The following is a 19,550-nucleotide window of genomic DNA, read 5'->3' on the forward strand; positions in this document are numbered from 1 at the left end:
CATTTTAAAAATGTATTTTACAAAGTAACTTGATATTTTAACAAGAAACAGCAACAAGGAGGAGGAATGTCTGTTTTCCATCAAAGTTCAGATTGCTCTGTGAACCAGACCAAATTAATTAACTATTCATCATTTATTGTCTACTGCATGCCTCATGCTCTTGCCCATTCTTTAATGTGACACTTCTCTCTCTCTCACAAATCACTTTGGGTTTCTTTTCTTTTTCCTTTTGGTTTTTCCTAGGCATTTCGATTGCCTGGATGTTTGTTAGTTCTGTCTATGTTTATGTTGTAATCCTCTCCAGAGATTTGTGGAAATAGCCCTTGTAACCATACTCCTAATTCACTGCCATATTTGCTGCAAGGTTGATTATTGTCTGTGCTGATATGGTAGAGTTAGGGAGCTTGGTCCCATGAGTAAATTTAGTGAGTTGTGCAAGATTGTTCAGCTTAATAAGTGGTAGAGCAGCATTCCAATCCAGTTCTGACTCTCAAAAATATAAGACTTCAATCCTTTTCCTTAAATCCTACTTAAGTTTCAAGTAAAAATAAACTGTTGCATATTTTCAATAGAAAATAACAAAAAATGATATTGATAATTTTAAAAAGCACTATTTTAAAATGCTTACATCAAATAAAAGAGAGATAAGAAATTAGATACAGGCATTCTGAAAGATTTTTACTTTAAAGCATATTTCGCAAAGTGTGCTATAGGGAACAGGAATCCCTTACGATGCTTTACAAAAAAGGGTTCCAGAGTCAAACAGATTTTGCAAATACTGCTCATGTGACAATTATAATGTATATTATAAGATGTGTATATTAAAATCATTTATATATTCTGCAAAGAAACACTCCTAAATTCCTTCTTAATTTTTTCTTCTGTCTCTATGTAATTAATGTACTAATATAGTCCTAACTATATTAGTATGTTGTTACCAAAAAGGTAGGTATTATTATATTCATTTGAAATATGAAGATGAGGTGCAGAGAAGCTAAGGGACTTTCTGAAGTAACGCAATCAATAAGTGGCAGGGCCAAAATGTCTATATCTGTATATCTATCTCTCTCTATATATATCTTGGTATCTATATATCTATATATATGTGTATATCTTGGTATATATATACTATATATAGTTAGTACTAATATAGTTAACGTGATAATATAGTCCCATCAGCAACACTGCTAGTTACACAATGAATTTTCTCTTTTTTAAAAACTGTTATTTTAAATTTAAAGGTACATGTGCAGGTTTGTTACACAGGTAAACTTGTGTCATGAGGATTTTTTGCATAGATCATTTCATCACACAAGTATTAAGCCTAGTACCTATTAGTTGTTTTTTTCAATCTTCTCCCTCTTCCCACCCTCCACCCTCCAAAAGGCCCCAGTGTGTGTTGCTGCCCTCCATGTGTCCGTGTGTTCTCATCATTTAGCTCCCACTTTTAAGTAAGAGCACTTGGTATTTGGTTTTCTGTTCCTGTGTTAGTTTGCCAAGGATAATCACATCCAGCTCTGTATGTCTCCGCAAAGAATATGATCTCATTTCTTTTTATGACTGCATACTATTCCATGGTGTATATGTGTTAATACCACATTGTCTTTATTCATTCTATCATTGATGGGGATTTAGGTTGCTTCTATGTCTTTGCTATTATGAATAGTGCTGCAATAAGCATACATGTGCATGTGTCTTTACAATAGAATGATTTCTATTCCTGTTTGTATGTACCTAGTAATGGGATTGCTGGGTCAAATGGTATTTCTTTCTTTAGGTTTTTGAGGAATCACCACACTCTCTTCCACAATGGTGGAACTAATTTGCACTTCTACCAACAGTGTATAAGCATTGCTTTTTCTCCACAACCTTGTCAGCATCTGTTATGTTTTGACTTTTTAATAATAGCCATTCTAACTGGTGTGAGATGGTCTCATTGTGGTTTTGATTTGCATTTCTCTAAAGATCAGTGATGTTGAGGTTTTACTCATATGATTGTTGGCCACACATATGTCTTCTTTTGAGAAGTGTCTGTTCATGTCCTTTGCCCACTTTTTAATGTTTATTTTTCTTGTAAATTTGTTTAAGTTCCTTATAGATGCTGGATATTAGATCTTTGTCAGATGCCTAGTTTGCAGAAATTTTCTCCCATTCTGTAGGTTTTCTGATTATTCTATTGATAGTTTCTTTTGCTGTGTAGAAGTTCTTTAGTTTAATTATATTCCATTTGTCAATTTTTGCTTTTGTTGCAATTGCTTTTGGCATCTTCATTATGAAATCTTTGCCTGTACCTATGTCTTGAATGGTATTGCCTAGGTTGTCTTCCAGGGTTTTTATAGTTTTGGGTCTTACATTTAAGTCTGTAATTCATCTTGAGTTAATTTTTGTATATGGTGTAAGGAAGGGTCCAATTTTACTCTTCTGCATAAGGCCAGCCCATTCTCCCAGCACCATTTATTGAATAGGGAATCCTTTCTGCATTGCTTGTTTTTTTCAGGATTGTCGAAGATTGGATAGTTGTAGGTGTGCAGTCTTATTTTCGGTTTCTTCATTTTGTCTCATTTGTCTAAGTATCTGTTCTTGTACCACTACCATGCTATTTTGGTTATTGTAGCCCTCTAGTATGGTTTGAGGTTGAGTAATGTGATGGCTACAGCTTTGTTCTTTTTGCTTAGGATTGCCTTGGCTATTTGGGCTCTGTTTTCATTCCATATGAATTTTAACATAGTTTTTTTTCTAGTTCTACACAATGAATTTTAATGGAATGGGGATGGGAGAATGGGGTATGCTCTCATTTAATCAATTTCTCTCCATTGGTTTCTTTATTTTGGCACAAAATATACTTACAACTTTTTAAATATTTTTTTTCAAATGACTTTACTTTTTAGTGTAGTTTTAGCTTTACAGCAAAACTGAGAGGGAAATACAGAGATTTTTCCTCTACCTCCCCTCCCTTACACATGCATAGCCTCCCTCATTATCAGCATCCGTCACCAGAGTGGTATATTTGTTACAACTGATGAACCCACCTTGACAAATCATAATCATTCAAAGTCCATAGTTCACCTTAGGATTCACTCTTTGTGTAGTACATTGATTTCCTATTTTCTTAATGATTTCCTGTTTTCAATTTCATTGATTTCTGCACTAGTTCTTATTCTTTCTTTTCTTCTGCTTGCTTTAGATTTAATTTCCTGTTCTTTTTCTAGTTTCCTAAGGCAGAAACTTAGATTTTCAATCTTTCTTTTTTTCTAATATAGATACCCCAATGCTGTAAATTTCCCTCTAAGCACTAATTTTGCTGCATCTCACAAATTTTGATAAATTGCATTTTCATTTTTATTTAGTTCAAAATACTTTAAATTTTTTTGAGGTTTCTTTTTTGACCACGGTGTTATTTATTATAAATGTGTTATTTAATCATGTTTTGGTATTTCATAGTTATCTTTCTGTTCTGTTTAATTCCGTTGTGATCTGAGAACAGACATTGTATAATTTCCATTTTTGTAGATTTGTTAAGGTGTATTTAATGGCCCAGAGTGTGGTTTATCTTGGTGAATGTTCCATGTGAGTTTGAGAAGAATGTGTATTCTGCTGTGTTTGGTTGATGGAGTTTACAGATGTCCATTCTATCCAGTTGATTGATATGCCCTTACTGATTTTCTGCCTTATGGATCTATCCATTTCTGAGAGGAGTGTGTTGAAGTCTCCAACTATGATAGCAGATTCATCTGGTTCTCCTTTCAGTTCTGTCATATTTTTTGCCTCACATGGTTTGATGGTCTGTCGTTAGACATATACATGTTAAGGATTGTTCTGTCTTCTTGGAGAATTGACTGACACCTTTATTATTATGCAATACTCTTTTTTATCTCTAATGTTCCTTGCTTTAAAGTCTTACTTGTCTGAAATTAATGTAACTACTCCTGCTTTCTTTTGATTAATGTTAGCATGGTATGTTTTTCTCCATCTATTTACTTTTAATCAGTATGTGTCTTTATATTTAAAGTGGGCTTATTATAGACAACATAAAGTGGAGTATTTTTAAAAAAATAACTGTGACGATCTCTGTCCTTATTTTCTTTTTTTCGTCATACTTTAAGTTCTGGGGTACATGTGCAGAATATGCAGGTTTGTTACATAGTTATACACGTGCCACAGTGGTTTGCTGCACCCATCAACCCGTCATCTACATTAGGTATTCCTCCTAATGCTATCTCTCCCCTAGCCCCCAACCCCCGACAGGCCCTGGTGTGTGATATTCCCCTCCCTGTGTCCATGTGTTCTCATTGTTCAACTCCCACTTATCAGTGAGAACATACAGTGTTTGGTTTTCTGTTCTTGTGTTAGTTTGCTGAGAATGATGGTTTCCAGCTTCATCCATGTCCCTGCAAAGGACATGAACTCATTTATGTCTGCATAGTATTCCATGGTGTATATGTGCCACATTTCCTTTATCCAGTCTATCATTGATGGACATGTGGGTTGGTTCCAAGTCTTTGCTATTGTGAACAGTGCTACAATAAACATATATGTGCATATGTATTTGTAGTAGAATGATTTATAATCCTTTGGGTATATACCCAGTAATGGGATTACTGGGTCAAATGGTATTTCTGGTTCTAGATCCTTGAGGAATTGCCACACTGTCTCCCACAATGATTGAACTAATTTATACTCCCACCAACAGTGTAAAAGCATTCCTTGGCCAGGTGCAGTTGCTCACACCTGTAATCCCAGCACTTTGGGAGGCTGAGGCAGGTGGATCACGAGGTGAAGAGATGGAGACCATCCTGGCCAACATGGTGAAACCCTGTCTCTACTAAAGATACAAAAAATTAGCCAGGCGTGGTGGCGGGCGCCTGTAGTCCAAGCTACTCAGGAGACTGAGGCAGAAGAATCACTTGAACCATGGAAGTGGAGGTTGCAGTGAGCCAAGATTGCGCCACTGCACTCCAGCCTGGTGACAGAGTGAGACTCCAGTTATTTCCTGACTTTTTAATGATCGCCATTCTAACTGGTGTGAGATGGTATCTCATTGTGGCTTTGATTTGCATTTCTCTAATGACCAGTGATGATGAGCTTTTTTTCATTTTTGTTGGGCACATAAATGTCTTCTTTTGAGAAATGTCTGTTCATATCCTTCACCCACATTTTGATGGGGTTGTTTTTTTCTTGTAAATTTGTTTAAGTTCTTTGTAGATTCTGGATATTAGCCCTTTGTCAGATGGATAGATTACAAAGATTTTCTCCCATTCTGTAGGTTGCCTGTTCACTCTGATGATAGTTTTTTTTTGCTGTGCAGAAGTTCTTTAGTTTAATTAGATCCCATTTGTCAATTTTGGCTCCCAATGCCATTGCTTTTGGTGTTTTAGTCATGAAGTCTTTGCCATGCCTATGTCCTGAATGGTATTGCCTAGGTTTTCTTCTGGGGTTTTTATGGCTTGGGATTTTACATTTAAGTCTTTAATCCATTTTGAGTTAAATTTTGAATAAGGTGTAAGAAAGGGGTCCAGTTTCTGTTTTCTGCATATGGCTAGTCAGTTTTCCCAACATCATTTATTAAATAGAGAATTGTTTCCCCACTGCTTGTTTTTGTCAGGTTTGTCAAAGATCAGATGGTTGTAGATGAGTGGTGTTATTTCTGAGGCCTCTGTTCTGTTCCATTGGTCTATATGTTTTGGTACCAGTACCATGCTGTTTTGGTTACTGTAGCCTTGTAGCATAGTTTGAAGACAGGTAGAGTGATGCCTCCAGCTTTGTTCTTTTTGCTTAGGGACAATCTCTGTCTTTTAATTGGTATGTTTAGACCACTGATGTTTGAAATGATTATTGATATAGTTGAATTAATATCTACCATACTTGTTACTGTTTTCTATTTGTTGCCCTTGTTCTTTTTTTCTATTTATATCTTCCACTCTTTTGTAATTTTGACTGAGCATTTTGTGTGACTCAATTTTCTCTTCTTTCTTAGTATATATATTTATATATATACTAAGCTATATTTCTTTTTTTAAACTTTTTAAAACAGTCATCCTAGAGCTTTACAACATATATATTTACAAGTAATCCAATTTCACTTTCAAACAACACTGTATTGCTTTATGGTTAGCACCAGTACTTTATAATTAAAAAATAATTATAATTCTTCCCTCCTGTCAATTATATCATTGCTGTCATTTATTTTTCTTATATATGCATATATATGATATATATATACATAAGTGTGTGTAATAGTACTATTATTTTGAATAAGCTGTTATTTGTTAGATCAATTAAGCCCAAGAATATTAAAGTTTTTATTTTACCTTCCCTTATTCCTTCTTTGATGCTCTTCCTTTCTTTACCTAAATCCAAGTTTCTGGCCTAAATTATTTTCCTTCACTCTAAAGAACTCTTTTAACATTTCCCATAAGGCAAATTGCAGGAAATTCCTACTGGCAACAAATTCCTTCAGTTTTATTTATCTGAGAATGTACTTATTTCGCTTTCATAGTTAAAGAATAATTTTACAAGGTACAGAATTCTAAGTTGGCATTTTTTTTTCTTTCAGCACTTTACATATTTTACTCCATTCTCTCCTTGCTTACATTGTTTCTGAGGAAAAGTTGGATGCCATTTTTATAATCATTGGCTCTCTGTAGGTAAGTTGTTAATTTTCTCTGGCTTCTTTCAGCATTTTTTCCTTATTTTTTTTAAATTTAATTTTTTTTGCATTTATCCTGTTTGGTGTTCTCTGACCTTCCTGGATCTGTGGTTTGATCTCTGACACTAATTTGGGGAGATTCTCAGTCATTATTTCTAAAAACATTTCTGCTGTTCCTATCTCTTTTTCTTTTCCTTCTGACATTACCGTTACATGTATGTTACACCTTTTGGAGAAGTCCCATAGTCCTTGGGTATTCTATGCTGTTTTTTTCAGTCTTTATCTTTGTTTTTCACCTTTGAAAGTTTCCACTGATACCTCAAGCTGAGATTCTTTCCTTAGCTATGTCCAGTCTACCAATAAGCCCATCAAAGGAATTCTTCACTTTATTAGAGTGTTTTTGATCTTTAAATTTTTTGTGTGGGTTCTTTCTTAGGATTTTCATCTCTTTGCTTACATTGCCCAACTGTTCTTGCATGCTGTCTACTTTTTCCATTAGAGTTCTTAGTATAGTAATTATATTTGCTTTAAATTCCTTCTTCTAATCATTCCAATATCTCTGCCATGTCTGGTTCTGATGCTTCTCCTATCTCTTCAAATTCTGCTCTTTGCTTCTTAGTGTATCTTTTAAGTTTTGTTGATAGTCAGACATCATGTACTGGATAAAAGGAACTGTTATAAATAGGTCTTTACAATATAATGGAAAGGGGTGATGTAATGAAAGAGGGGAAGCATCAGTACTATGACTAGATTTCAGTCTTTTGGTGATCTTATACCTCTGGACTGTGAACTTCACAAATGCTTCTCAGTTTCCTTTTTCTCCCTTAGGTGGGGCAGAATGGCTAGAATAGGTTGGAGTTGAGCATTTACCTTCTTCCAGGTGGAATGCTAGAGGTGACTCAAGTTGGGTATTTCCTTCCTCGCGAATCCTTAAGGCCCTGTTAATACTCCAGCAGGTTAGACTCTGGTTAACTAATTTTCCTGAGGGCAGAACTTGTTAAGAAGAACAGAGTGTTCTGCCATATTTTAAATCCTTCTTTTGCCAGAAGCATGAGGGGATTTTTTTTTTCTGATGTTTACTATGAGGACATGGTCAAGAGCCGGGAGGTAGAACTCATGAAAATGTGGAGGCCTCTCCAAGACTTGGACCCCTGGAGACTTAAGTCTCATCCTTGTCTGCACTGGGTTTCCAGCAATTTGTTAACTACAGTTCAGGTTTTCCTAACCCAGTAATTGTTCCTACGGCAGTTTCCACTTGTGAGACTCAGCTCCAATTAAACTGTGACTCCCCATGTTTGCCTCTCTGTCTGTCCAACCTTGCAGCAAGCAGTTTCCTCTGTGTCCTTTCCCCTCTCTGGATCCAAGAAGAGTTGTTGATTTTTTTCCCCTCTGTTCAGCTTTTTAATTGCTGTTAGAGTGGGGTGGCTATTTCCAAGCTCCTTCCATGTGGAACCAGAAACCAGAAATCCAGGTTTTCATTATTCTAAAATAAAACTTTTTTTGCAGCATTCTTCCCTCTTGAGTTATCACTTACTAACTTCCCTCCACTTTCTTTTTCTGTTCGTTGCCAACTTTTTGAGAAAGGAATTCATATTCATTGCCTCTACTTTTTCATTGCCTTCCCTTCTTGCTAACATGAGATCCCTTCTATGATTTCCCAATGATCAAACGCAATAACTTTCACAATCAAGTTAAGGATGACTCTTTGTAGCATATGACTTGCCATTCTTCTCTTGGCAGCTATGAAACTATATGTCTCTTTTACTCATTCATTCATTAATTCACTCACTTCACAAGTATATATAGGCTACCCAGGTTGTGTTAGCCACCATCTTAGGCATTGAAGGTATAAAATGAACAATTTAGACATGCTTCCTATCCTTCTAAAGCCTGAATTTAGTTGTGCTCCTATTTCTCTGACTTCTTTTTGCTGTCTTCACTGGATCCTCCTTCTCCTAAAGTCCTGTCATTTCTCTTTTCCTACCACATATGTGGGCAAAGACATGTGCACACAAACTGCACACATGCACACACACATATACATTCAAGATGTTGAGGAACAGAAACATGACTTCAGATCCCACAAACGTTTGTTGAAAATGTGAATTTATGATTTTCCTAATACTGGATATAACTATAGCACTTGTACTACTCTTATTCTTACTCAAAATGAGGACTGTTCTATGATCTACGAATGAAACAGAGAAGGTTTGTTTTGTTTCCTGTGATAAATAGGTATGTGTTGAGTGAGTGAAAGGCAGAAGTGGATTTCAGAGGACTGTATCATTTATATGAAAAATAACTGAAGCAATTAGCAAATAATTATTGAGAACAGTTCAGTTTCCTGTTAAGAAGTGCTTAAAAGGGTGGCAAATTATAATTTTATCATAGAATTTTTCTTCCAAAGCATATCACAAAATAAGCAAAAAGAACTTGTTTGTTTGTTTGTTTGTTTTTAATCTCCTATAGCCACCAAAGAAGGAAAGGAGCATACCCTAAGCTTGAAGTTCTCAAGCATTCAAACCACTATGGGAGCTTTTAAGAATAATATTTGGGCCTGGCAAGGTGGCTCACACCTGCAATCCCAGCAGTTTGGGAGGCCTAGGTGGGTGGATCACCTAAAGTCAGGAGTTCGAGACCAGCCTGGCCAATATGGCGAAACCCCATCTATATTAAAAATACAAAAATTAGCCAATCTTGGTGGTGGGTGCCTGTAACTCCAGGTACTCGAGAGTCTGAGGCAGGAGGATTGCTTGAACCCGGGAAGCGGAGGTTGCAGTGAGCCGAGATCATGCCACTGCACTCCAGCCTGGGTGATGGAGTAAGACTCCATCTCAAAAAAAAAAAATTAAAAAAAAATAATAATAATATTTGGGTTTTTTTCCATCAGAGATTCTGATTTAATTTGTCTGGTGTACAACCTGAACATCAAAATCTTTAAGCTTCAGGAATTTTTAAAGCTGCAAAGGTTCATCCAAAGTTAAAATCCATTGACCTAAGCCAAAATTTCAAAACCTGGTTACTTAGAGGGGAAACAATTCTGTAGAGTAGTAAAGAAGAGTAATAGGGCTGCATTCTTCATCTCACTTCAAATCCTAGAGAATGAACTTCTGAAATGGCTAAATATAATTCTGCCCAATATCGCCTAATCTACAAAAAAAACCCCAACAAAATGAGTAAGCATTTTCATTTATTTTTTCCTTATGATCAATAATTAGCATGAACTGCAGCTGGAGAGAAATAGGTGATAAAAAAATGAATGGTAAATCTGCTTCTCTTATGGGAAGGAAGACTCTAGGCTATACATCAATTCAAAGAGTGATCCAAAACTTGAAGGTCTTCTCCCACTAGAATAGTATACCATCCTTCACCCCAACCAGAAGCAGAGAATCCCAGTATAGAACATATAATAAAATCTCAGAAGAGATAGAAAAAAATGAGCAAGATGAAACAAAATGGCATGGCAACTATACAAAAATATAATAGCACAACGTGAAATCATGCATTGCATGCAAAAGAAAGAGACCAACCTAAATGCAAATATAACCTAATGGAACAGGAAGTAATTCTTTATAAAGGCTGCCTTCTATAGAACAAGTTAAGTAATGAAACAAGTGTTCAAAGATGAGATGACATGAAATGAAGAGAGGTTTCTTTCATACATGAGAAGATAAAATGAGAACCAAAAGCAATCAAATAAATTAAACACAAAAATTTAATCTGAGGATTAAAAAAATCATCCTGTGTTCTTGGTAAATTTCATACTTAGCATCAAGACTTATCTTTATTAAACTGTTACACTTCAAGGTTTCATGATGGCAGGGAGTTTTTTTTGTTGTTTGTTTTTTGTTTTTTTTTTTATGCTGCTGTATCACCAATGCCTAAAACTGTGTCTGGCAAATTGTAGGTACTTAGTGAATATTCGTTGCATGCATAAAAGGATGAGGAACTTCAGACTTCTCCGCAGCCAGAAGAAAACAGATTAATGGAAGTTTTAAGAGTAAAAGTGATTCCAGAATTATACCCAGCCAAAATAGTATTCTGAAATAAAGGCAGCAAACAGATATTATCAAATATAATACAATATGGGGAACACAGCATTATTGAAAAAAGATCTTGACATATAAATCTAGCCAGCTAAGAGATGAATCAAATAATTCATGAATGTAGAAACCATAGTAAAAAGACTTGTGGGTAAGCATTGAATCAACTTAAGTATAAAACCAATATAAAATATGTCAGGTATTATGGTAACAGGAGAAGATGCAAAAATAGTAAAATATTAACAATGTAAAGATAAAAAAGAACTAAAAACTTTTTGAGAGATCAGAGGAGTAGAGAGGGAAAGAAGACTTAGTCTTCTTTAAAGCATAGCATCAATGGATATTGAATAAAATGGATAATTGTAGGTTTTAAAAAATATGACAGATTTTATTAATATTTCATACTCTTTTTTTAACCCTCATTTCCCACATTAAACCTTAAAGAGCTCTTTTGGAAAATAATATCTTTTGAGGAGAAATATTTTATTTGAATATGACATTCCTTCAATTTACTTGTTTTCTTTTAAAAAATTCCAAGAAAATAGGATTTAATTTTTTTTTTTTTTTTGAGATGGAGTCACTGAGGCTGGAATGCAGTGGTGCGATCTCGGCTCACTGCAACCTCTGCCTCCTGGGTTTAAGCAATTCTCCTGCCTCAGCCTCCCAAGTAGCTGGGACAACAGGCTCCCACCACCACACCCAGCTAATTTTTGTATTTTTAGTAGAGACGTAGTCTTGCCATATTGGCCAGGCTGGTCTCGAACTCCTGACCTTGTGATCCGCCTGCCTCGGCCTCCCAAAATGCTGGGATTACAGGTGTGAGGCACCACGCCTGGCCCATTTAATTTTTAAGTAATTTCTCCATCCATTCATCCATCCATTCATCAATACATACATGTGTTAGTCTGTCTATCTGTAGTTGTATAGAAAATATCCTGAATTATCTTCTCCTAATATTAATAATAGTAATTTCTGGGTAGTGGAGTTTAAAGTGATTTTAAAACTTTTAGTCTTCTGGATTGCTTGATATCTTATACTTAGCATGTATCATCTTTTTAAAAGAATAGAGTTATTTTTCTTTAGAGTGAAGAAAGAAAAATAAAAGTTAATCTGCTAAGATGTTAACAGTAATTAATGCTGGGTATGGAAATCTCATTTTCATTTTCTTATTGTACTTAACTTTTTTTGTTTCTAAAAAGTGTTAGTGAAAGATTTTTTAAAAAGTCTTTACAAACTTGTTTAGTAAACAAAAGCAGTTACAAATGGGCATATTATGTAAGTTTCACTCTTCAGAATGAAATTTAAAATGAATTTTTTTCTAGGTTCCTTAATTTTAATAGTGGAGAGTTTGATAGTTAAATTGATGTTTAGTAAGAATAATCACAAGATCGCATTTGGGAACTGAAGGGAAAGGGAAAAAGGCAATGGTCATTTCACGAATGCCTACTGTGTCCTCGGCAATGGACTAAGTCCTTTATTATCTCATGTAGTCTTCACAAAAAACCCAGGAGATGGGCACTATTATTATTCCTGCTTTTAGAAATGAGGAATCTGAGGTTTTGAGACAGTAAATCACTTGCCAGGATTGTGTGAAGCAGGATTCTAACCCAAATTGTATAACTTCAAAGCCCATTGCATTCATTCTCTCATTTAATTCTCATAATCTTTGGAGAATTTTCCCCCTTCAGATCAGGAAACTGAAATGTTAAAAGGTAAAATAATTTCCCCAAATCACATGACAGAGCCACCACTTATGGGCTTTCCAGGGAGAGAGAGTGTGTGCGTGTGTGGTGTATGTGTGTACAATCACATATATGCTACTGCAGAAACCATATTTTATTTAAAAATTATTACTTTGATTTGATTTCTATCCATTTCTCTCCCCTCTTCACCCTTGCTTGGGAAATATGCTACACAGAGAAATCATGATTCCTAAGACTTTCCTTAACAACCCTAGTAAACCTAGTAAACATACCGAAGGCAATTTTCTTTCAAGATCAGAGCTCGCTTTGTGATTACAGAGCTTGTGGTTCTAGATGCGCTCCAGAAGTGAAAGAAACTAGAGAAGGGCAGAGAGTGTGAGGTTCTCACAGCATAACTAAACGCTATTTCTCTACTTAGTTCTTCAGCCTGGAAATATTTTTTGTCCTGAAGAAAACAAACAAACAAAAAAATCTTAATAAACTGTTTTTTTCTACCTGTTCAGATACTTCATTACTCTTTCTTTCTTTTCTTTCTTTTTTTAAGGCATATTCATACATACACAATTTTAAGATTTAGAATGAAAAGTTTCTACTGAAAGATGGACAGATCACGAAATGTTTTACAGTATAATTCTGTGAAGCGGTAGCCAAGTGCTGTGTTTGTGAATTAGAAAATAGAAAGTAACCTTGACGAGGCAATTGCTTGGAGATAGGTTCTGTGAAAATAAAAAAAGTTTGATACGTGTGCAGAATATACTACAGTCAAATTACTTCAGCAATGAGCAAATAAATGAATATAGCTTTTATTTTCATGAATGAAACGGACATAGTGGTTAGTAATGTATACTCTGATTTATCCTACTGTGTGATAAACCCACATTCTGAGGGAATGGGCAGTGGAAAGAAACTCCTACCATGATTTGAATTTGTTCTTTAGTTTCTTGGAGAGAATGACATGCCTTCCAAGAATCATAAATCGGAAAAAATAAATCAGAGATGCTTCTCTGAAATTTTAAAACTAAAAAAACTTAAAACAAATTATTCTGCAAGCAAAATAGTAAACTTAGATTATCCAGTAACGGATCCAGCATTTAATTAATCCCAAACTGCAGATTATCTAAAAAGCAATTTATATTTGGTTTAGAAATGTGTTAATTTTTTGTAATACCAGTAGAGTTTCTTTGCTAATTGTCCTATATTTAGATTAATGTTAAAATGGATCTGATTTCCTACAATAGTGAATGTTGACTGCCTGATTCAGGGAGGCAACTGATCTAGGATTATAGCTTTGCAAATAGATTCTTCTCTGGGTAGCAATTAACCTTGAATCTGTTCACTTCATTACTTTCATACCTAGAAGTAGGTTGGGCTAACAACAGCATTTTATGAAATGATCATTTTAAGAGATTTTATAGTTGATTTAAAGTATGAATTCTAAAAATGGCTTTATTCCAAAACAATCAAGAAAAATACCTGCTGGGGAGGAACCAGTGGCTAGTCCATAAAAATATTCTTAATCTCCACAAGCATATTTATATCATTTTTTTCAGTCACTGTACATTTTAGGCATTTTCATGTACAATATTGCTATCCAATAACTCTTGACTACCTAGCATTTTATTTATGCTAGAAACTTATTTAGCCTCAACAATACAAATTCAAAATCACCTAAATTTATGAATTTGCTCCTGGCACTTTCCTTCTGAGAACCATTAATCCAAATCAGGGAACCTCTGTTCTTAGAGATCTTAAGTTTGCTTCCTGGCTCCATACCCTACGTCTTAACTATGTAAACATGGGCAAATTACTTAACTGCTCTGTACTTCAATTTAGACATATTTAATACCTCAAGGGTTTGTTGACTTGGTATATATGAGATGAATGTAGGTACAAGCATGTTGTGTAATGCAAAGCACTACACAAATGGTATTATTATGATCTTCTGTTTAATGTGGATGTTAATGTCCTGGAACCTTAGTTCTAGGTTAGGGGCCACAAGTTAATTCTGGAGTTCCTTGACTCTCTAAGCCTTGGGACAGGCACAGGATCTCCTGAGAGGAGAAGCAGAGGAGGGGAGGAGGAGAAGAAGGGGAGAAGGGATCCTTTCGTCTTTCCCAAGCCATATAAAAAGACCTTACAAAACCAGAGTATGCAAATATTAGTGAAACAACATGAATTCACATCCCTGTAAATTAAATTTGCCAGGACATTTCTTTCCTATGTGGGCTTTCTTTCCTATTATTAAGGCACTGTAGGCTGTTTCTATGGCTCCAGTGATAAAACATGGCAATGTTAAATTACTGAATGGCACCATAACTCAAAGAACAGAGCAGGAAGTGGAGACTGATGAGAAAAGAAAATACTTATGTTTACACATGGAAATGCTTTAGTAATGAGTAAAAAAATGGAAAGAAATACAATATACATGATTGTTTAATGGGGTTTTTAGCAAATTAAATTTGCAGACATGTGCTTAAGCATGTGGCATTGCTTAAGGGCTTGCTTCATCAGGTTAGGTGATCAGACAGAGCCTTTGTTTGCACACTGTGTGTCGCAGGGAAGGGAGAGAAATACACATTCATTTTCTGAGGATCATATGATTGCTGAATTAAAGTACCAATATATTTTCTTTTAAGTCCTTTGGTTAGAAAGAAATGTTAGGCATCATCCACACTGAATCCAAGGACAAGGTGAGAAAATAATGCTCTGTAGAAAGGAGTCATCAAATGAAGACATATGCAATGTATCACAGACTGTGTTGCTATAGGCACACTGTTGCTCTGTAGGAGGATGTTAAGAGGAGTCAAGATAAAATTACAGCTGATACAGCATTTTTATGTTATCTTGACAAGAGCAACAGCAGGATTTAGCTTAACCAAATATTAACACTCTTTCCAAATGCTAATGAAATACAAGTACAGAAATTGGAGGATTCTGAATTTAAGTATTTTATTGGCAGACATTTCACATGCATATCTTGTTTTGTGCTAGAACACAGAAATAGACACAGAATATATTCACATTCCATGAATGGTCATAGTCAACTTGCTTCCCTTTAAGCCTCCAGATTTATGTTGGGAAAGAAAGAAAGGGAGAGGGAGAGAGAAGAAAAGGGAGAGAGGGAAGGAAAGAAAGGGAAAGAAGGAAGGAAGGAAGAAAAGAAGGAAGGGAAGAAGGAGGGAGAGAGAGGGAGGGAGAGAGGGAAGGAAGAAGGAAGGAAGAAAAAAAAGCAAGAAAGAAGAAAATCATGTGCAAACAAGCATTCGTATACCAAACGTGTAAGTACTATTTGAAGGACTGATCTAAGATTGGGAGGTGGAAAAAGATTAGGTCTTTAAACACATTGCTAAGAAATACCCTATGGTGGAGAAGTAACACACAGAAGCACTTTCAGTCCTTTCTGCAGTACATTGCATAATTGTAACTATTGTGGCTGCCTTTTCGTAAGGAAATAAACCTAATACAGATGAATATAGTATTAATAGCCTAATGGCCTAAAAAAGCATATGAGAGAGGGGCTCAGCATATTTAAATTTCAAAAATACACTTTTCCCAAACTGCAGATCGGTTGAGGAAAGTAATGCATAATACGATAGGCTGATTTGATCAAATTGTCTTACGGAGTATTTTTCACATAGTCTGATACGTTTTGCATGCCTCTGATAGTTCTGTGCTTTTAAAGTCTATTCGCTTCTCTGCAAAATAAAAATATTATACTTTGACTTTAGAGAAATAGTTTTATGTATCTGTCCATTGCAACTATGGTCTGGTATATTAAAAATATCCTATCTATTTTACAAATCTCTCAGCATGGTAGATTATACAATTATGTTTCAGCCCATTTAATTACTTTCAGGAAAAAATATCATAAAGATTGATCATCTCACAGAGCATTCCTGATATTGGACCTCAAATCTGGAAGTGGTAAAAATGAAGAGAAGAGAATAATAGTGTTATATTATCCTTTCTGTTGGAGTTCAGTGAGCTCATCCTTACCTATAGGCCTTGTGTGAGAAAAATGTATGCACAAGGATGGCTGAGGAGTGGTTGCTACTCACTCAATTTACATGTTTTCTATGGAATATATTAAAGTAACTACATTTCCTTCGGGGGTACACCATCACCTCAAATACAACAGGTCTAAGTGAACACCTTCTCTTCCCTATTATGCTATTTGCCCTTCTTTTCTCTTGGTTGTACAGCCGTTCTATCAATAACCAAAGGTCTAAATTTGACTCCTACCTTTCTCTTGATTTCCACATTGGCTCAGAATGGAATACTGCTTCTTCTCCTTTTGAAATCCCTCTCAAATATACATCTCCTTCCCCACTGCATACACACTTTCTCAGCCAGGCCTATAACATCTCTTGCTTTGGTTCTTATCAATTTCTAGCTGGTCTTCATACCTCCATTCTTTTCATATTTTGCCCACGCTACAAACTACATAAAGTAACATTACAGTTGCAGGTTCAGATTCCCAGGAAATAAACTCTGAGATGCTGAGATATATGTGCAAGAGGTTTATCAAGTGAATGTTCACAGGCACAAATCTGAGGGAGCAAAGGAAGCAGGATAGGACAGATAGAAATGCAGAAGTGGGATGCAGTTTGCAACAGAGGCCTCAGCTGACCCCACAGGGAACTCTGAAGGGCTGGGACTTCAGAGATATCCACAATTGAGGCAAGAGGGTTGAGCTCTTGTAATCCCACATAGACCAGTTATTAGATGTGGGCTTTCCTGCAAAAAGGGAGAATAACTTTGGGCAAAGTAGTACCCTTCCACAGAGGGCAAGGTCGGGGGAGACACAGCTGTAAGTAATTAGCAGCAAATACTCCTGGCTACGGTATCCTATGTGCCTTGGTCCTGAAAAAGAGCCTGGATGGTATACCAGAGAATTCACTAGAATTTACCTCTTGGAATGTACAGATCCTCTTGTTTCACATAGGACATCTGAGACAATCTCCAGGACTGCAGTTGGTCTCTTTTCCTGGAAATTTATAAGAGGAAGATTAGCAGGATGCAATACAACCTCTGCATCTACAGCTGTTGTGAAAGTCACACCTCATATCCCTCTACTACCCAATGTAGATTCCTTTCACCCTCACCCCAGCCTCTCAACAGGTCTATGTGGCTTAACTGCTGGGCTCAATCAGTCGCTCATACCTGAGGGGTATGAGTGACTTGGTCACCACACCCTCCTTAGGCTATGGATGCAGTACTTGTCCATTTACTATCAAAATTGAGCGGAGGAGTATCGCCCCAGTGGCCCACCTGTGGCCCTAAATAGAGCTTATCTTGGCCTGGAGAATGGCACTTCATCCTTGTAGTACATCACCTCTGTATACCCTCAGGTAGTGGCACTGGCTGAGGCCCTGTGGGTGGGAAAGGTAAACCCTACCTGGAATATGTGTCAATTCCAGTCAAGAAGAATTGCTGTCCTTTCCAGCATTGAGAGAATCCACTGAAATAAACCTGTGAAGTAGCTGGTTGCTAAGTGCTGCATTAGGACTCAGTATTGGTCTTTGTTGCTGGTGTGTGGGACCTTTGGCTGTGGCAGTAGCTGAACCAGCAATTAGGCCCATGAATTAGCTTCTCTTTTTATAAACCAACTGGACTTGCACTTGTTTGCCCAGTGGCCAGAGGTTGGCTGACATCAAACGCCAGGTTATTCTGTCTACTTAGTTGTTAAATGCCTCTTCTGTGGATGGATGCCCTCTTGTGGACCTTAACATGGGATACAAATATCTTCACTCATCATGCTTTCTCCCATACATCTACCCACATGCCTCTTCTGCAGACTTGTATACAATCATCCAATCTATTTCCTCCAGACCTCTGATCAACTAGCCAAGTCAATTGTCACTGCCTTTGAGTTTGTAGCCTTGGTCCACTTCTCTTTTCATACAAAGTGACTGGTACACTGCTCAAAGATTCCCCTGCATCAGCTTACTTATCTCCTTGAATTGGCCCTACATGGGTTCAATTCAAAATGTACTATTTAAGTCTTAAGATAGATTGATGCTGGAAGAGTACAACCTTGTGACTTGGTGGGTCTGATAGAATGAAAAACTGTTCTACCCTCATTGTCATTTGATGTTTCACGATCAGATACTCTCAAGGGCTCAGCAGCACATTTGGAGCTGTTTATTGAGCAGTATATAATTTTGTGCTATAGATGGTATGGCTTTGTGCAAGAACCCTCAGATCTACTTATGATTCTCCTATTGGTGCTTGCCAGAAACTCCACACAGTGTCTTTTCCCACCAGAGATACCATAGGGTCTGCTGGGTCATATGGCCCAAGTGGCAAGGCTGTTTACACACAGTTTGGACCTGCTATAGAACATATCCTTCATCTGGGCCACACTGAAAGCTGGTATCCTTACAGGTTATGCAGTAAATCATCAGAGTACCATTACTAAATGGGGTATAGGCTACCTCCAGGATTCATAAAACCAGGTTTTGTGGTTGTTTTTTCATAGTAGGAAGCCAAGAGGAATAATTTGTCTTTTACTTTGACAGACTTGTCCTAAGCTCCTCAATGGTCCCTTAAACATTTCATCGATCTGGTACATCTTTGAATCTTTATAGGATTTATCTCCCATCCTATACAGTGCATGTTTCTTACCAAGGCCTCCAATGTACTTCCACTTATTGATCATCTTGTTAATTAATTATGACCATTTAACTACTGTGATATTCTGCAGAATGTCCAGATGGTCCAGGTCCATTTGGACTATATTAAGACAGAGAACAAGAGAGTGAACATGCCCTGGGGTAAGACTGTAGTAACTTTATACTGGTGTCTTTCCCATATGATTGCAAATTGATTCTTATATTCCTTTCAGATATGGTTAAAAAATGTGTTAATCAGGTCAGTAGCCTTATACCATACTAAGACGGTGCTAATTAGTTTTAGCCACATCTGGCACAGCAGCTGCATTTAGACCTACTACTTTGTTGATTTTGCTTTAGTCTACTTTCATCCTGCAGGACTGCTCTGGTTTTTGTAGGGCACAGACTGGTAAATTAAATGAGGATATGATGTGGGTCACTATCTCTATATCCTTTAGGTCTTTAAGCATGACAGTCTTCTCTTTTGTTCCTCCCAGGATGCAATTTTATTTTTGGTTTACTATCTTTCTTGAGTTATAAGGGA

This window comes from Gorilla gorilla, chromosome 9, assembly GCF_029281585.2.
Source record: "Gorilla gorilla gorilla isolate KB3781 chromosome 9, NHGRI_mGorGor1-v2.1_pri, whole genome shotgun sequence".
NCBI lineage: Eukaryota > Metazoa > Chordata > Mammalia > Primates > Hominidae > Gorilla > Gorilla gorilla.